This window comes from Mustela putorius, unplaced genomic scaffold, assembly GCF_011764305.1.
Source record: "Mustela putorius furo isolate JIRA1106 unplaced genomic scaffold, ASM1176430v1.1 tig00000407_pilon_pilon_pilon, whole genome shotgun sequence".
Taxonomy (NCBI): domain Eukaryota; kingdom Metazoa; phylum Chordata; class Mammalia; order Carnivora; family Mustelidae; genus Mustela; species Mustela putorius.
In genome coordinates, this window is record NW_025421373.1 from 29,608,622 (window position 1) to 29,624,971 (window position 16,350).

Below are 16,350 nucleotides of genomic sequence, written 5' to 3' on the forward strand. Positions count from 1 at the left end.
TTGTGCATTCATGGACTTTACAGTCAACCTGGGGTAAGTGACAGATGATAACAAAGACATCCTAGCGTGACAGATGGTGTGCACAAATCAAAGAACGATCGTCTAAAGAACGATCGTCTGATAGGATGTTGGGAAGGCTACATTAAAAAGATTGGACAGGTAAGGCCTCTCTGAGGAAGTCACAGAAGCTAAGAGCTGAATGAGAAAAGAGCCAATATGGACTATTAACTGTTCTTCCCTTCTTCCTCTTTTTATTTCTTGTTCTTCTTCTTTCCTCTTCAGCTGTCCTTCTCATTTCATCACACGACTTTTCTGTTCAAAACCCTTCCATGCCTCCCTGAGTGACTTTGCAAGTTGTTATATGGACTCAGCTGGCAGAGGAAAGTGCTGCTCTCCTGTTACCAGCTGGCTGTCAGCTCCACGTGGTGCTGTAGAAAAGGCATCCTTGCCCCAGGCAAAGGCATTTACACCTTCCAGGGAGACACATGATTAGAGAGAGCAGAGGCGCAGATGCAGACACAGGGGAGGGGGTGGATAGAAAGCTAACTGGGTCTTAATCTATTAGAAGAGGAAAGGCCTTTGAAAAGTGAATTAATGGTATTAATAGCTGTATCAGGTGAGTAGCTGGCCAGAGTTCACGGATAATGAGGCTAGGGTTGAATTCCCATATGGACCAGAGAGCTTCGTGTGGAGAAACTACGCTGTTTACTCCCTGACTATGAGACTTAGGCAAACACATAGCTCTCTGAACCTCAGTTCCCCTCTGAAATGGGGATGTGTACCCCACCTGCTTGCGCCATGTCATAAGGAAAAAATGAAAAAGGATAGTAAAGTGTTTTTTAAATTTTTTTATTTTTATTTATTATTTTTTTAAGATTTTATTTATTTATTTGTCAGAGAGAGAGAGCACGAGCGAGTACAGGCAGGCAGAGAGGCAGGCAGAGGCAGAGGCAGAGGGAGAAGCAGGCTCCCTGCCGAGCAAGGAGCCCGATGTGGGACTTGATCCCAGGACGCTGGGATCATGACCTGAGCCGAAGGCAGGCGCTTAACCCACTGAGCCACCCAGGCATCCCTAGAGTGCTTTTATTAAATGATAACTTCTAAATATGATCTTTCATTATTCCTGATTACATTATGATTTTCATGGTCTAGGCACCTTCCTTCCCTACTTGTTCTGCCCTGTGTATCAACTGACTATCTCTCCTACTGGATATTCGACCACGCTGTGAATGTTCCTTATAAATCAAGCGGGAGCCCTTCAGTAGGCTCATTACATTGACCCTGAGTTAAGAAGGTTATTTTCATAGAAAGAAACAACATATATTCTCAAGTGCTGGTGCTTGGGTTTATTCTATTCCCTCCTGGCTTAATCGTTGTCTTACTTATTTTAATGTTTGTTACAGTCGATTGCAGTGCTTCTAACCACTAAACACTAGTGTGGATTTCTGTCCCCTCGTATGAGTGAGTCCTAGGCTGAGTCCCCTCTAACCTTTGTCCTTTTGCCTGATCTCTGGAGAACTAGAAATTAGGTCATTTGGTGTTCACTACCCAGTGATAACTACTGTAGGACACATGTGCCTCCCCCCCACCAAAACCCTGCTCATCATGGACACTACTAATTGATTATCGCACCACCTCCTATTGATGTGGTTTAATAGCTCTGACTAATGTGGGTTAATGTTGGTTACATGTGGCTACAAAGCATTTAAAATGTGGCTGGTCCAAGTTGATGAATGTTGTAAAATACAAACAAGATCATGAAGACCTCACAAAAGAAAAAAATGTAAAATATCTCAATTAATTTTACATCTATTGCAAGTTGAAATGATAGATTGGGTTCAATAAAATATGTATTAAGCTTAATTTTACCTGTTTATTTTAGCTTTTTATTTTTTTAAATTTATTTATATATTTTTTAAGATTTTATTTATTTATTTGACAGAGAGATCACGAGTGGGCAGAGAGGCAGGCAGAGAGAGGGGGGGGGAGGTAGGCTCCCTGCCAAGCAGAGAGCCTGATGCAAGGCTGGATCCCAGGACCCCGAGATCATGTCCTGAGCCGAAGACAGAGGCTTAAGGCATTAAGCCACCTAGGCGCCCCTTATTTTAACTTAAAAAAATATATATATTTATTTATTTTAGAGAGAGTGAGAGAGAGAGAGAGCACCAGAGTGGGGAGTGTCAGAAGGAGAAGCAGGCTTCCTGAGTAGGGAGCCTGATATGGGGTCAGTCCCAGGGTCCTGGGAACATGACCTGAGCTGAAGGCAAACACTTAACTGACTGAGCCAGGCACCTCTCTTTTAACTTTTTTTTTTTTTTAAAGGGCTACTAGAAAATGTAAAATTGTAAGTGTGGCTCACATTTGCGGCTCATGTTCTGTTTCTGCTGTACAGTTCTGTCTTCAAATCATTCTCAAGACAGTTCTCTAGGCATCTGTAAACCAGAAATATAAGGCATTGTATTTTATGGGAGCAGGAGAGAGGTTGATCCATTTCGAGTTTACATCTCAGAATGAAAAAGAGAAACTTGAATTTATCTAATTTAGTGGCTTCCAAAAATGTCTGTATTAGAAAGGCCTAGGATCTTATAGATTTCCAGGTTCCACCCCTGAAGATTCTGGGAGAGTAATAGGTCTGAGATGGGGCCTGGATTATGTGTTTTCGCCTACTTCTCCTCATTCTTCTTTTTCTTCTGTTTAGTTCTTATTTTATATGATCAACTTAACTCTGCAATCCAGCTAGAGTTGGAGGGGGTAAGACAAATATGAAACCCATAGAACTGCAGTGAGAACACAAAGATTTTGGGATATTTTGAGCAGATAAGGATGAAGTGGGGCTCATCTAAGCTACAGAAGGAATGGTCTGATGGTTAAAACACAAATCAGATTTATTAGATAGTTCATGGTCAGCAATGGTGACGATCTGCTGGTCTTGATGTTCCTTAATCCGAAGTGCTCCAGGGCTTCCACAATATTCATGCCTTTTTTTTTTTTTTTTTTAATCGTGACAAAGCCCAGGCTTGGCATCCAAGCACTCAGTCTTGGCAGTGCACATGAAAAACTGGCAACCATTGGTGTTGGGTCCAGCATTTGCCATGGACAAGATGGAAGGACCCATATGCTTTAGGATGAAATTTTCAGCATTAAACTTCCCCCCATAGATGGACTTGCTACCAGTGCCAGTATGGCATGTGAAGTCACCATCCTGGCACAGAAATCCCAGAATAATCCTGTGAAAGCAGGAACCTTTAGAACCAAATCCTTTCTCCCCACTGCTCAGAGCATGAAAGTTTTGAACTTTGTTTGCAAATAGCAGGAAGGAGATGCAGACAAAGGCATGCCTTACGTGTCCATGTCTAAGAACATAGTGGGGATGACAATTGCTGGGGAGTGTGTGTATCCGCCTGCATTGTGTGTGTTCAGTAAAATCTGGGAGATTCTGATGCACAGCCAAGTTTGAGAACCCCTGAGCAAGGACTTTTTTACATTTCTGTGAAGGGACTTTCCTGGGATGACAGGTTGTTACTGGAAGAGTGAGGACCAGAGCACATATTCGTCATGGATTATATTTCGTACCACTGATTTCAAGAGTATTTTGTACTACTGTGCCTCAAGGGGCTTCACAGAATTCAGGGTGGAATGAGGAACTTGGGCTGCGTCTCAGTAGGATGGCACACTTCTCTTCCTTATTTGGCAAAAGCCTGGTTTGTCTCGGCAGCCCCCTCTGTTGTCAAAAATCCCTAGCATAGCTTGGCATAGCTGACTTTGGGGAAGCAGAAGAGAGTGGGAGGGCCCTCAGAAAGATGTAGCCAGAAGGGTAATCTATAGGGGAAACTCTTTGCAGCCTACGCCCCTTAGAGCCAGAAGAGCCTGTGGAGGTTGTTTACTTGATTGCCTCTTGGTCTGGAGGAGGAAATTTGGATAAATAATTTCACTTCTCTGGGCCTCAGTTTTCACATCTGAACAAGGGGGGTCATGACATGTTCTGTCATTCTATTTTATGGTAGCAGTCTCATTAGAGACTATTGTAATACTCATAGAATAATGGTTTCTTTCTTCCTTTCTTTCTTTCTTTCTTTCTTTCTTTCTTTCTTTCTTTCTTTCTTTCTTTCTTTCTTACTTTTCTTTCTTTCTACCAGTATCTTAGTCCAAAGACACATGGCTAGTTAGAGATAAAGGCCAGACTTTGGACTCTGGTCTCCAGGTTAACTCATCCCGTGCAATTTCAGCTAACAAAGGAGATGTGTTCAGGGGCTTCCAGAGGGATAGGGGCAGGAAAAGCTTACAAGGGAAGTTGAGGCTGCCCTCGTGGCTAGGTAAATTAAAGTCAGGTACCTCCCCTCTTATTTATACATTCATTCATTACCAATTTATTCGGCTTATATTTATTGAGTACCTCTTACAGGATTGAAATTGCAAGATATGGGGATACTAAGTCAAGCTAGACAGGTTTTTGTTATAATCTATGTTTCTTGCTGTGTCTCCCTGAATATTTCTTTTGTCAGAAATATTCTCAATTAGCTGTTGCGATGCACAAATAACATGAAATAATAACAGCTGCCATTTACTGGGAGTTAATCATGTACCAGGCACAGTGCTAGGCACTTCCAGAATACTACCTTGGAGCACAGAAGAAGAAATAGATCTAGGGAGACTCAGTACATTTCCTAAGGAAAGACAGTAGGTGGTAGAGGTGGATGTATTTCCACCCTTTAAACCTCAGTGCTGTCTTGCTTTGGAAAGTATTTCCTTTTGCGAACAGCATTAGGTGGCTGTAAGGTCTTAGACAAAATGCCTATTTACTCATGAATGTTTGTCAAGCTGTCATTTACTTACAGCAGTGAAAAATAACCTAAAATATTCAAAATAAACTGAAGTAAATTACAATACAGTATTTTTGAAGAATATTTAATTGCCTGGGAAAGTACTGTTCATAAAATGCTACTTCAAATATGAAGATTTATATCTCTTTGGTACTAATTTTGTAAAACACCCACCCACATCCCTAAGTATTGAGAAAAGGATGGAGAGTAATTCACTGTTGTTTTCAATACTGTTGTTCGGCATCAGTGTTTTGGGAGAGTCTTGTTTTCTCTGAACTTTTTGAGTTTCCCATACTTCCTCATTTTTTCCTTTTCCCTTTTTTCCCTTCCCCGACATTTTATTATGACAATTCTCAAACATACAGAAAATAGGAAAGAATTTTTTAGTGAATACGCTTATATCCGCCACCTAGATTCTACAGTTAACATTTTATTACACTCCATCACTTATCTACCCATTTCCTTCCTTATCCATTTTATTTTTTTGATGCATTTCAAAATAAGTTGTTGGCCTCAGTATACCTGTACCCAAATATTTCATCATGCATTACTGTTAAAATTCAGTATTTGTCGTGTACCTTTTTTTTTCCTTATAAGGTAAGATTTACTTGTAAGACGACGTGCACAAATTCTGTGTACCATTCAGTGGGTTCTGACAAATACATCTACTTGACTAATCCTTAGCAAGATTCAGAACATCATCATCACCTTGGAAAGTACCTTCATTCCGGGTCAGTCCATTTCCCCAAAGCAACTTCTGTGCTTGTATTTTTCTGGCATGGGCTAGTTTTGCCTGTCACAGAAGTTCATGTAAACAGAATCATACAGGATGCAGACTTTTATGTAAAGTTCTTTAATTCGACATAATGTTTTTGAGATTTTCCCATGCTATTGCATATACCAGTAGTTTGTTCCTCTCTGTTGCTGGGGTGGGACACATGTACCACTGTTGGTATTTCTGTTCTCCTATTGATGGACACCTAGGCTATTTCCAGTTTGGGGCTATTATAAATAAAGCTGTTATTAACATTCTTATACAGTCCTTTTGTGGACATAGGTTTTTTTCCTCTTGGGTAAATCCCTGGGTATAGTTCTGGGTCATAGAGTAGGCATGTATTTAGTTTTCAAAAAAATTTTATTTATTTATTTATTTTTAAAAGATTTTATTTATTTATTTGACAGAGAGAGATCACAAGTAGGCAGAGAAGCAGGCAGAGAGAGGAAGGGAAGCAGGCTCCCTGCTGAGCAGGGAGCCCAATGCAGGACTTTATCCCAGGAACGTGGAATCATGACCTGAGCTGAAGGCAGAGGCTTTATCCCACTGAGCCACCCAGGTGCCCCGGTATTTAGTTTTGTAAGAAAAGTCCAGGCCCATTCTCAAAGCGGTTGTACCATTTTATACTTTTGCCAACAATGTAAGCAAGTTCTGATTGCTCCATACCCTTGCCAATATTTGATGGTGTTCATCTTTTTAAAAATTTTAATCATTCTGTTGGGTGTACAGTGGTATCTCTTTGTGGACCACGTATTATTTTTATACTCAGAAAAAAAGCTTGATAAAAAAATAAAACTGAAATGATGCCAAGGAAAAGAAAGAGAAAGAAAAAGTACTGGAAGTAAATTTGGTAAACTTAACAGTGCCCTTCTTTGATGATTTATGAAGGATTTCTTTCTTGTGCTACTTTGCTTTAGTTTCCAAATTGTCAAAAATAAGCCTGTATTAAAAAAAATAATAATAATAAGCCTGTATTCCTTTTGTTATGGTAGAAAATGTATCTTATTTGTAAAAAATTATTATCTATGAGAGTTAAGTCATTAATCAGAGACAGTTCAGTGATATTTTAGTAGTCATGACTGTGTGATAGCTTAAAACTGAAAAAAAGCTTAAAATGGGCCTTATATGTAAATACTCTTTGTATGAGAAAATGCTTCCTGTCTGGGCTTCAGTTTCTTCCTTTTTTTTTTTTCTTTTTTTAAGAGAGAGAAAGAGCAAGAGCAAGGGAGGGGTGGAGGGAGAGAGAGAATTTTAAGCAGGCCCCATGCTCAGTGTGGAACTCAGTGCCGGGCCCCATCTCATGACCCTGAGATCATGACCTGAGCTGAAACCGAGAGTTGGATACTTTATGGACTGAGCTGCCCAGGCACCCCTCTTCCTCTTTTTTTTATAAGTGGGTTGGAATAGGTAATTAGAATAGGTTATCCCCTCTCAGTTATAAAGAAAATGTGTGCAAAACTGATAGACATTTGAGGAAATCAGAGAGAGGACATACGGGCTTTGATGGGGAACAGAGGTTTGTTCCTTAGGTGTTTCAAGCTGAGAGAAAAAGAGCCATTTGCCCTGGGACTCATAAGAAAGGTCCAGAGCCACAGAGAGAGACTGTAGGATACAGTCTACAGCAAGGAGAATGTGAACTTCAGAGTTAGATGGTCCTGGATTCAAATTCCAAAGCAACCCTCTTCTTGATCTTCGATCTTGGGCAAATGCTTTAATCCCTCTGAGTCTCAGCTTTTGCTCTGCAAAATGAAGATTGTAAAATCTTTATCCTTTGGCTGTGTGTGTGTGTGTGTGTATGTGTGTGTATTCTGAATCAAATAACATTTACAGACATTATCATGGGTCAGTCTTCTGCCTTGGAATATAGTAGGCAAGTGACTGGCGGGGGAGGGGAGAACTTGGAATAGAGGGAAATAAAAGGGGCCAGAGACGAATTTAGAAATCTAGATTGTGAAGGCCTAAAGGAATGCTAGAGACTCTCATCAAAGCCCTCACTTTTCAGAGGAAAGAAATAAGGTCTGGCATTGATTCCCCATGGGGACGGCAGCCAGGCCATTATGGGAACCCAGGTGTTTTATTTTCCAGTTTCATCATGAAGCTTCAGGTAACTTCACAATTTGAGTCTAGCTTGATGGCAGTCAGATGAAGTAGAATTTTTTTGCCACTTTGCTTGGGGTTTTCACATGCTGTAATCAGCAAGAGAACAGAAACAGGCTCTCCAGGAGACTTGTCTGTGGAAGATTTAATGCTTCAACTCTTTAAATTTTACAAGCTCAAGTGATATGCATAAAAACCATGCTGTTGGTCAGCTTAGCTTGGTCCCGGAACTGTCTGTTGCATTTGACTCTGATTCTTCCTAAGCTCAGGCACAAACTTCTCTGGAAAGTACCTCCTGCCCACCGAGGGGTTTCCTGTGTATTAATTTCATCCATGAGAAGTTTCCTGCATTGTCCTGGCTTCCAGGCTAAACACTTACTGTCTGACAATTGTATGATTTTCTGACACTTCCATGGGAGACCAAATATCCCTGCCACACTGATTTGTCCTGATTAATTTCTGTCAAAGTTGTTTACCACTTGTCTGGTGGTGTTAGCTTGCTTCTGTGCTTAATTTCAGAGAAAAGGATTTCTTTTCACAAAGCTGAAAAGGAAGCACTTAGAATCCTTCCTTTCAAACCGTCAGGTTTTTTTGGTCTATAGAAGCAACTTCCTGGGTGGTTTCATTGGCGGAGTAAAAGAAAAGAAAAATCAAGGTCCAGCTTGAGTTTCCTCTTGCTCCTTTGACCTGAATCTCCTTGAAAAGTCTTTTTTCCCTGCATACCACCCCCTTCACCAACTTTGCAAGGGGGTGCTCTAGGGTAAGCACTCTCAGCCCTGGAGATCTTGAGATAGGAAATAACACCAAGCCATCCAAGGGGTAGGCCCCCCTTCCCTCCGTTTTAGAGGGGGATTTTTACTCCAGCCTGATTCAAAAAATAATGAACCTCTTGTGAGCAAATCTCTTAGGAAACATCTGATGTAGTTTTCTAAGATGTTGGTCAGAGGAGCGAGAGGACTTTGGGACGCTATCAGGAATGACTCTGGATCTGTCTTATCTTATTTATCTGCCAGAATCAGGGTTAGCTTCCTGATGGAAGGAACAATTTCTGCCACACTCCTTCAACCCAAGACAGAAAACACAGAAGAAATATTGATGCATTCTTCTGCTTTCCAACACAAATGTATTTCATAGAGTCCTTGCTGCTATAAAGAAATTCTTTGAAAGCAAAATGTAAGAGAGCTTTGTTCATAGAAAAGTCCTTTCTTCCCTTGGCTAAGGGCTCCTTGTTCTTTTGCCATCTTTACTCTTTCCCTTGCCTGCTTTGTTTATATGACAAAGTCAATATTGTACTCCACTTACTGACATTCACTGTGGTGAGGAAGATGGAGTTGTATGTTTTGGCCCTAAGGGCAATGTGGTGAAATAGAAAGGCCCGGGACTCAGTCTGGTGTCATAAATTTAGGCTCTGGTTTTGCTGATGATTTCTCAGACCTCAGCATCACCAATCATATCTAAGAATAAGACTTTACAAAATATTCTTCATAACACGTGTGAAACATTTAACATAGGTCCAGGCACCCGGTTCATTCTAGCTGTAGTTGACTTAGATGTTCATCTCACCAACTGCTTTATTCCTTAATGGGTATGTGTGGCAGGTGACTGGACTCCTGTAAGAGTATGGTAAGGAGGGCTGCTGAAAGGGGACCAGGATATAGGAAGAACTGAACAATATTTGTTGAAGGCCCACATTGGCTCGTTCTTTTTCTGAGGGTTGACTCTTCAGGGGTGGGTTAGTGTGTGTTGTAGTAGAAATGTAATAGATTTTGAGTAAGACAGATTTGGGCCCCAGGTTCTGTTCTACTGACTTTAGTTGTGCAATGTTGTGGAAGTTCCTTAAAATACCTCTTTTATAGGTTTAGTAAAGTGACCCAAGTTTTCTGTGCTCTTCCCTGCCTTCCATACCTGAAACTGAGAGAACTAGACTAGAGCACTGGAAATGACTCCATTCTCTGTGTGAAATCAGCCCTGAAGAAGCAATTAAGGCAGCCTAAAGGTGTTAGCAGAAGCCTAATAAACCTCATGGGCATGTTATTTGGGGTTGCTAACCTTCCTCACAATTGGACTCTTCTATTCACAGATTAGCACCAATAATAAGCCCCATTGAAGAGAATGACTCTAATTGGTTCCTAGTTGTTGCTCTGGGATAAAAGTTGACCATCTATTCTGAGAATGGTCTTTCTGAGGCTGTGTCTGCAGTTGGCTCAAATGAACTGATAAATCAGTGAAAAATTCACTTCACAGAGTCATTGGGTCTGAGCAAAGCTCTGACTTCTTGTGCAGGTTTGTGTGTGAGTGTAAGTGTGTGTGTGTGTGTGTGTGTGTGTTTGTAGTGCATTAGAGAGAGGGAATGTGTGTGTGTATGAGTTTAAAATCATGATGTGGACAAATGAAAATACTTAGAAAAATAAACTAACCAAAGGCTCCCCCCAAATCTGCTTGCTTGACTCATCTCTCCTACGTTAATGTAGCTTAAAAAGCAAAAGGAAAGCATTTTTTCATAATGAACATGACCTGTCACAAATTCCAATGCTTTAAGAGGAAAACAAAATGATGAGAAGATTCAGCCCCAGGATTGAAAATACACCACACCTTTCTCTCCAGGAAATTATTCTAGGAGGGATATCCAAAGTCAGGTATTATTTTGGTTAAGGCCCATTGTGTAGTTTTTTCCTTGAGTTGACTTCTTTGTATTCTTTCATTGTGGTAAAATATAAATAACATTGACCATTTTAGCCAAGTTGAAGTGTATAGCTCAGTGGCATTAAATACATTCATCCTCTCGTGCAACCATCACCAATACCATTCTCCAGAACTTTTTCTTTCATCTTTCCAAACTGATACTCAGTATGCATTCAGTCCTTCAGATTTTTCTTTTTAAGACTTTATTTATTTATTTGACAGACAGAGATTACAAGTAGGCGGAGAGGCAGGCAGAGAGGGAGGAGGAAGCAGGCTCCCTGCTGAGCAGTGAGCCCAATGCAGGGCTTGATCCCAGGACCCTGGGATCATGACCTGAGCGGAAGGCAGAGGCCTTAACCTACTAAGCCACCCAGGGACCCCAGTCCTTCAGATTTTTAAGAGACAGCAAATTACAGATTTTAGAACCATCTGTTCCTTATTCACATGAGGAGTTAGCGCAAGAAATAGCACATTCTTTCTCTTTCCTTATTTATTTATTCAGTTGCTCAACTGGTGTATGCTGATTACTGATGATGAGCCAGGCAGGTACTGTGTGAGGATGACGTTGAACAGACCAGACAGAATCTCACCCTCTCCGATTTTACCGATTGTTCTCTTCGTGTTGTGGTGGGCAGAATAATGGCCCTCCAGAGATATCCATGCCTTAACCCCTGGAACCTGTGACAGTGTTTCTTTACATGACAGAAGGGGGAGTGAGATGTGATGAAATTAAGGATTTTTCTCCCCTTTTATATTTATATTGACATAAAAGAAAAAAAGAAGAATGTTATGGTTGTAGGGTAAGAATCTTGAAACAGAAATTATCCTGAATTATCTGGGTGCACCCAGTGTAATTATAAGGATTCTTTTTTTTTTTTAAATAAAGATTTATTTATTTACTTGAGAGAGATAAAGAGGGAGAGAGAACATGAGTGGGAGGGACTGTGGGAGAGGGAAGGAGAGAGAGAGAATCTCAAGTGGACTCCCCACAGAGCGTGGAGCCTGATGTGGAGCTTTGTCTCACAACTGCGAACTAACTCATGACCTGAGCTGAAACCAAGAGTTGGGTGCTCAACCAACTGTACCACCCAGGCACCCCTATAAGGACTCTTATAAGGGGAAGATGGAGGGTCAGAGAAGGAGATAAGACAGCAGGACTGAGTGATGGGAAGGGGTCCATGAGCCAAGGAATGTGCAAAGCCTCTAGAATCAGGAGAAGGAGAGGAATGGATCTTGTAAAGCCTTCAGAAGGAACACAGCTTTCTTGACACCTTGGCTTTGGTCCTTAAGATTCATTTTGGACTTCTAATCTCTAGAACTGTAAATATAAGATAATTTGTGTTGTTTTAAGCCACTACTTTGTGGTAATTTATTATAGTAGCAATAGAGAACTAATACTAATACTTGTCTTTTTGCTTAGTGTTAAGGAGTTTCCTTATTATGAGTTTTCTCTGGTTAGCTCAGGAAACAGGCCAGTGTAAAGATTTTGCTCTCTAAGTTCTGCCTGTCCCTTGTCATCAGACCTGTGTCTGGACTTTCAGCAGACTATGACTTGTATTGAATTCATCCCTTATTTTTCTCACTGCCTAGTACCATACTAGGTGCACTAAATGCCTAGCACTCAATCTAGGAGGCATGCTACACTTGGCTCAGGTCCTTTCTGCATACAGGTCAACAACATTCAGGAGAGGAGGTCATTCCTTTACTTAGTAAATTTACAGATGCATAATGACTTTGCCGGCAGTAAGTGATGACTTTGCCTGCAGTAAAGGGTGGCTGCCAAGTGCTGGTAGTGTATTGACATGTGCTGTGTAGTAAACTATAAGATAGATGATTTTTCTGAGAACCAGATAAAAGGCATAAGTGTTCTGTGCAGGAGTCTTTCTTATGCTAAAAATAAAATCTTTGACAATTCTAAACTCTCAATATTTACTTCGTCTTGTGCTTGTCTGAAACAGTACTCCCTACCCTTTTTGTTGCATGATTCTCTCTTAAGAACAAAAAATGATATTTTTCAAGCTTTCAGACTTCATTCTGTGTCCTTCCTCTCCAATCTGCTGGTCAGAGAGAGGTCAGGGCTGAGTGGGTAAAGGAGTAAATTGCTCACTGTCTTGGGAAGACAAAAATGTGAGCATGACAGTGGGAACTCCAGAGAAGAACTGATTAACCTCAGGCCAGAGAAGAACTGATTCTTCCATTTACTTGATTTTTGGAGATCCTCATAAAAGTGAGTATCTTTTTACAGGATAAATCTGAGGGGCTAGCTAAACTCATCTTTTTCATGTCAGAAATGAAATCTTAGGCACAGAAAATTGAACCTCTTTAAAATGGCTTATAAGGTCCTTCACGACCCAGCCGAAACCCTTTTCCCTATCTGTCCAGCCTCATCTTCCACCATTTTGTCTCCTAATCTCCCAACCATTCTGAATTTTTTTTAGTTCCTCTAACATTCTGAGTCTTTCCTGGGTCCTAGCTTGTACCTGACTCGGCCTGAACCAGGATTTCTTCTCCTCTGTTTCCCCACACTTGGGCTTGCTGACTCCTACACAACCTTCAGTGTAGAGGTTGCTCCCTCAGGGTAACTTTCTGTCCTCTCACGCCATTGATCCTTTGCAACACAGCTCTTACACACTGTCTTATGGATGCCGTTTGCTTGTCTTTCTCCCGACTAGACCATAAGCTTCACGAGGGTCTCTTGCATGGGGGCCTGTGTGTCTTTTGTGTTCATTGTTTTCCCCACTGTGCTTGACACTTCCTTCGAACAGACTGGCACTCTGCCACAGGCCAAATCTACCTCAGTCAGCCATTTATGTGCCACCATTTGTTTTAATTGCACAGTTGTACATGACCGAGCAAACGGCAGATAGGTACCTGTAATCAAACAGTCCGGAGATTTTAAGCACTTTTGTTCATTCCTGGAACAGTCACTGAGCCTTGGCAATAGGCAATTTAAATTCTGGACGAGTTTTCAAGCTGCTTCAATGGCTACATTTTGAGAATGGTGGAAAAACTCCGACCCTTTGATAATTAGACTGAATCAGTTTTCATAATTCTACTTTATGCACTAGAATGGTTAGCAAACTTCATTATCAGCAGCCTGATGAGAAAGCTTTTAGCTTCTAATATAGACCTTGTGCATAATTTCCATGTGCAACCAAACTATGGCCACTCTGCACAGCAGTGTTTCTTAGACAAAATGATCTTATAGTTTCATCATTATAAATAATTTCAAAGTAGGTTCAGGAAGGGCATACAATTGGCCTCTTGTTTATGTGTGTTTGATTCAGAGGAAGGACAGCTGACTGCCACAGTTGAAAGCAGCCACCGTATACCTCTGTGACACAGGTGGCCTGCATTTGCGGAACTTGTAAATCTCTATCTCTTCTCTTGCTCTGTATATCCAGAACATTGCCAGATTCTAAAAGACTCTGACTAAGAGGAATACATCTTTAAGAAATTTCTAGAAAAGACATATGACTTATTATCTGACAGAGCATCCCAGGCTTCCCCATTTGTAACACTCATAAATCACTCCTTCAGCGTCTCTTTAATCCACAGTAGGCTGAAGCATGAGACTTTGTCAAGGCAGAGACCATTTCTGTCTTTGCCACTGAGTTCTCAGCACACAGACAGTTCATATGTATTTGTTGGATGGGTAGATGAGGGACACATGAATGAACTTCCATAGCCATGTGTTGGCATATATGCACTTTTATCTTTTTTTTTTTGCACTTTTATCTTTGTACTTTACTTGAAGTTAGCACTTTATAGCTTATTTGGAAAATTGCTTTGCTTCCTCTTTCAATTAAAAATGCTATGTGATAGGGGTGTCTGGGTGGCTCAGTCCATTAAGCATCTGCTTTCGGCTCTGGTCATGATCCCAGGGTCCTGGGATCGAGCCCCACATCAGGCTCTCTGCTCAGCAGGGAGCCTGCTTCTTTCTGCCTCTTTGCTGCTTGTGATCTCTGTCTCTCTCTGTCAAATAAATGAATAAAATCTTAAACAAAAAAAAAAGAAAAAAGAAAAAAAATGCTGTGTGATAAACCATCCCAAAACTTATGACTTACCTCTCAGTAACATTTCTTTTGCTCACACAACTGCATTTTGAATAACGCTCAGTGGAGGAAGCGCATTTCTGCTCTCCTTGGTGTGGGCTGGGGCAGCTTGGCCATTGGAGAGGGGAGTCATTTGAAAGCTGCTCCTTGCCTAGGCTGGGAATCTTGAACAACCGGGGGCTGGATCAACCAGGGCTCCTCTGACATCTCTTTCAAGCTCTGCAAGGTCTGTGTAATCTCTCTAGCAGGCAGCTTCAGGGTAATTGGAATTCCTACATGATAGCACAGGGCTCCAGAGGCACATGTTCTAAAGAGAGAGAAAAAGACAAGTAGAAGTTGTATTGCTTTTTGTCATCTAACCTCCTAGGTCTCATGGCGTCACTTTCTGCTGCATTCTATCCCTTTGAAGAAGTCACTGTGGTCAGCCTATAATCGAGGAGAGGTTGAATTAGATCGTACCTTTTGTGGGAGAACTCAGAAACATGTTTCAAAACCATCACTCACCCATTCACTGTTCCGGAAGTTTTGTAAAATCAATAAAGTCAAAATCAATTAAGTTGAGGCTTGAAGGTTTGTTCTGCATGAGAACTCCTGCAGAGAAGTAAAATTAGAATACCATTGTCACTTCTTACATCTAGGCATGAAAATAAGGAGTTTGAATGAGGATCTTTTCTCTCCAGTGGAAGCCAGAGCACTGTAGCTTCTCCAAAGGGTAGAATTTGGGGTTCATTTCTGTCCTTTAGATGGGTGCAAGTGGGACTCTTATGAAGGGAGAAGAGATAAAACAGGCATTAGTGGGCATTAGTAGGCATAAGCTTTACAGTACCCTCGTTGCTTCCCACCACCCTGGCTTGTCCCCCAGCCTAGGGTTTCAGGAAGAATGGTTAGTGGCTTTCCTGATCCTCCAGTTGCCCTTTTCAGACCATTTCTTCCCCAGCGACTCCCACAGCTGTGCAAGGTATCATTTCTATCCTAAATACATTTTCTATTCTATAATGCTGAGAGTGGTTCTGTTATCTGATTGAATTCTGACTGACAGAGAAGAAACCGCCATCATGTTATTCTATAAAAAATTCTTATTTTTGACTAAATATAGCTTGAATAGCTTTTATTTGTAATGTGAAGCCTCAACTTCATACAGATGAGCTATGTGCTATAAACCATGTATGCAGGACCTTTTAAAACCTAATGGAGTTCCCCAGAACACTTTGCATTGATTTCTATTAGCATCAATGCAAAGATGGATAGACATGGATTGCTGCTGAGGTTCCTGAGGCCATGCCCCATAGACCCGATGTGTGAAGAGGGTCAACTCTTCCTTATCCCCTACCCACTGGTCTGAGGAATCTTACCTTAGATTACTCTCAAAGTACCAAAGGACCAAGTGACCGACCACTCCTCTTCACTCTAGAATAAACTAGTTAGTTGCAAACTAGTTGCTCCTAGAATGCCTTGCCCAAATCCCCTCTGGGCAGCTGACTGAGTAGTTATAGCCTTATTAGAAAGAGCCCATCTCTCCTGACCCTAGACAAAGCCTTCAGGACTTACAAGTCTGATTTGGGTTTGTAATCAGGGCCCTCCTATTCCCCACCCCTGTCAAGCAGCTTTCCTTTTTGGCCCTGGAACAGAGGCACTTTGGGTAGGGGTGAATACCATTCATTCTTTCCTGATAAGACAAAGAGGCGGACCCATAGATTATTCTGCAGTAAATTCTCAATAAACCATCATGCTACATATGTAAAATACCTTTTGCTATTAAAAGAAGCTTATGAAACCCAGATGAAATAGTGTATAGGAAATTTTATTTTCTTTTATTTTCTCACTGTTCGTGGGTATAGATGTGAAAAATTTCCTGGATGGAAGTGACGTTAAAACAAGGGCAGAGCAAAAGGGTTTTCAGGATGGAAGCAATCACAGAGGG

At 41.2% G+C, this 16,350-nt stretch overlaps 1 long non-coding RNA gene and 1 pseudogene across 1 annotated transcript; both read right to left on the bottom strand.

Moving 5' to 3' along the window:
• Positions 1 to 2,844: 2,844 nt before the first annotated feature.
• On the bottom strand, positions 2,845 to 5,546 carry LOC123391912 (annotated as a pseudogene).
• A 1,376-nt stretch (positions 5,547 to 6,922) lies between these two features.
• On the bottom strand, positions 6,923 to 15,963 carry LOC106003806. The gene is made up of 3 exons (XR_001176521.2): positions 15,782 to 15,963; positions 14,442 to 14,736; positions 6,923 to 7,334 (listed from the first exon to the last, which is right to left on the bottom strand). It is a non-coding gene; the product is annotated as an uncharacterized LOC106003806 (long non-coding RNA).
• Positions 15,964 to 16,350: the final 387 nt, after the last annotated feature.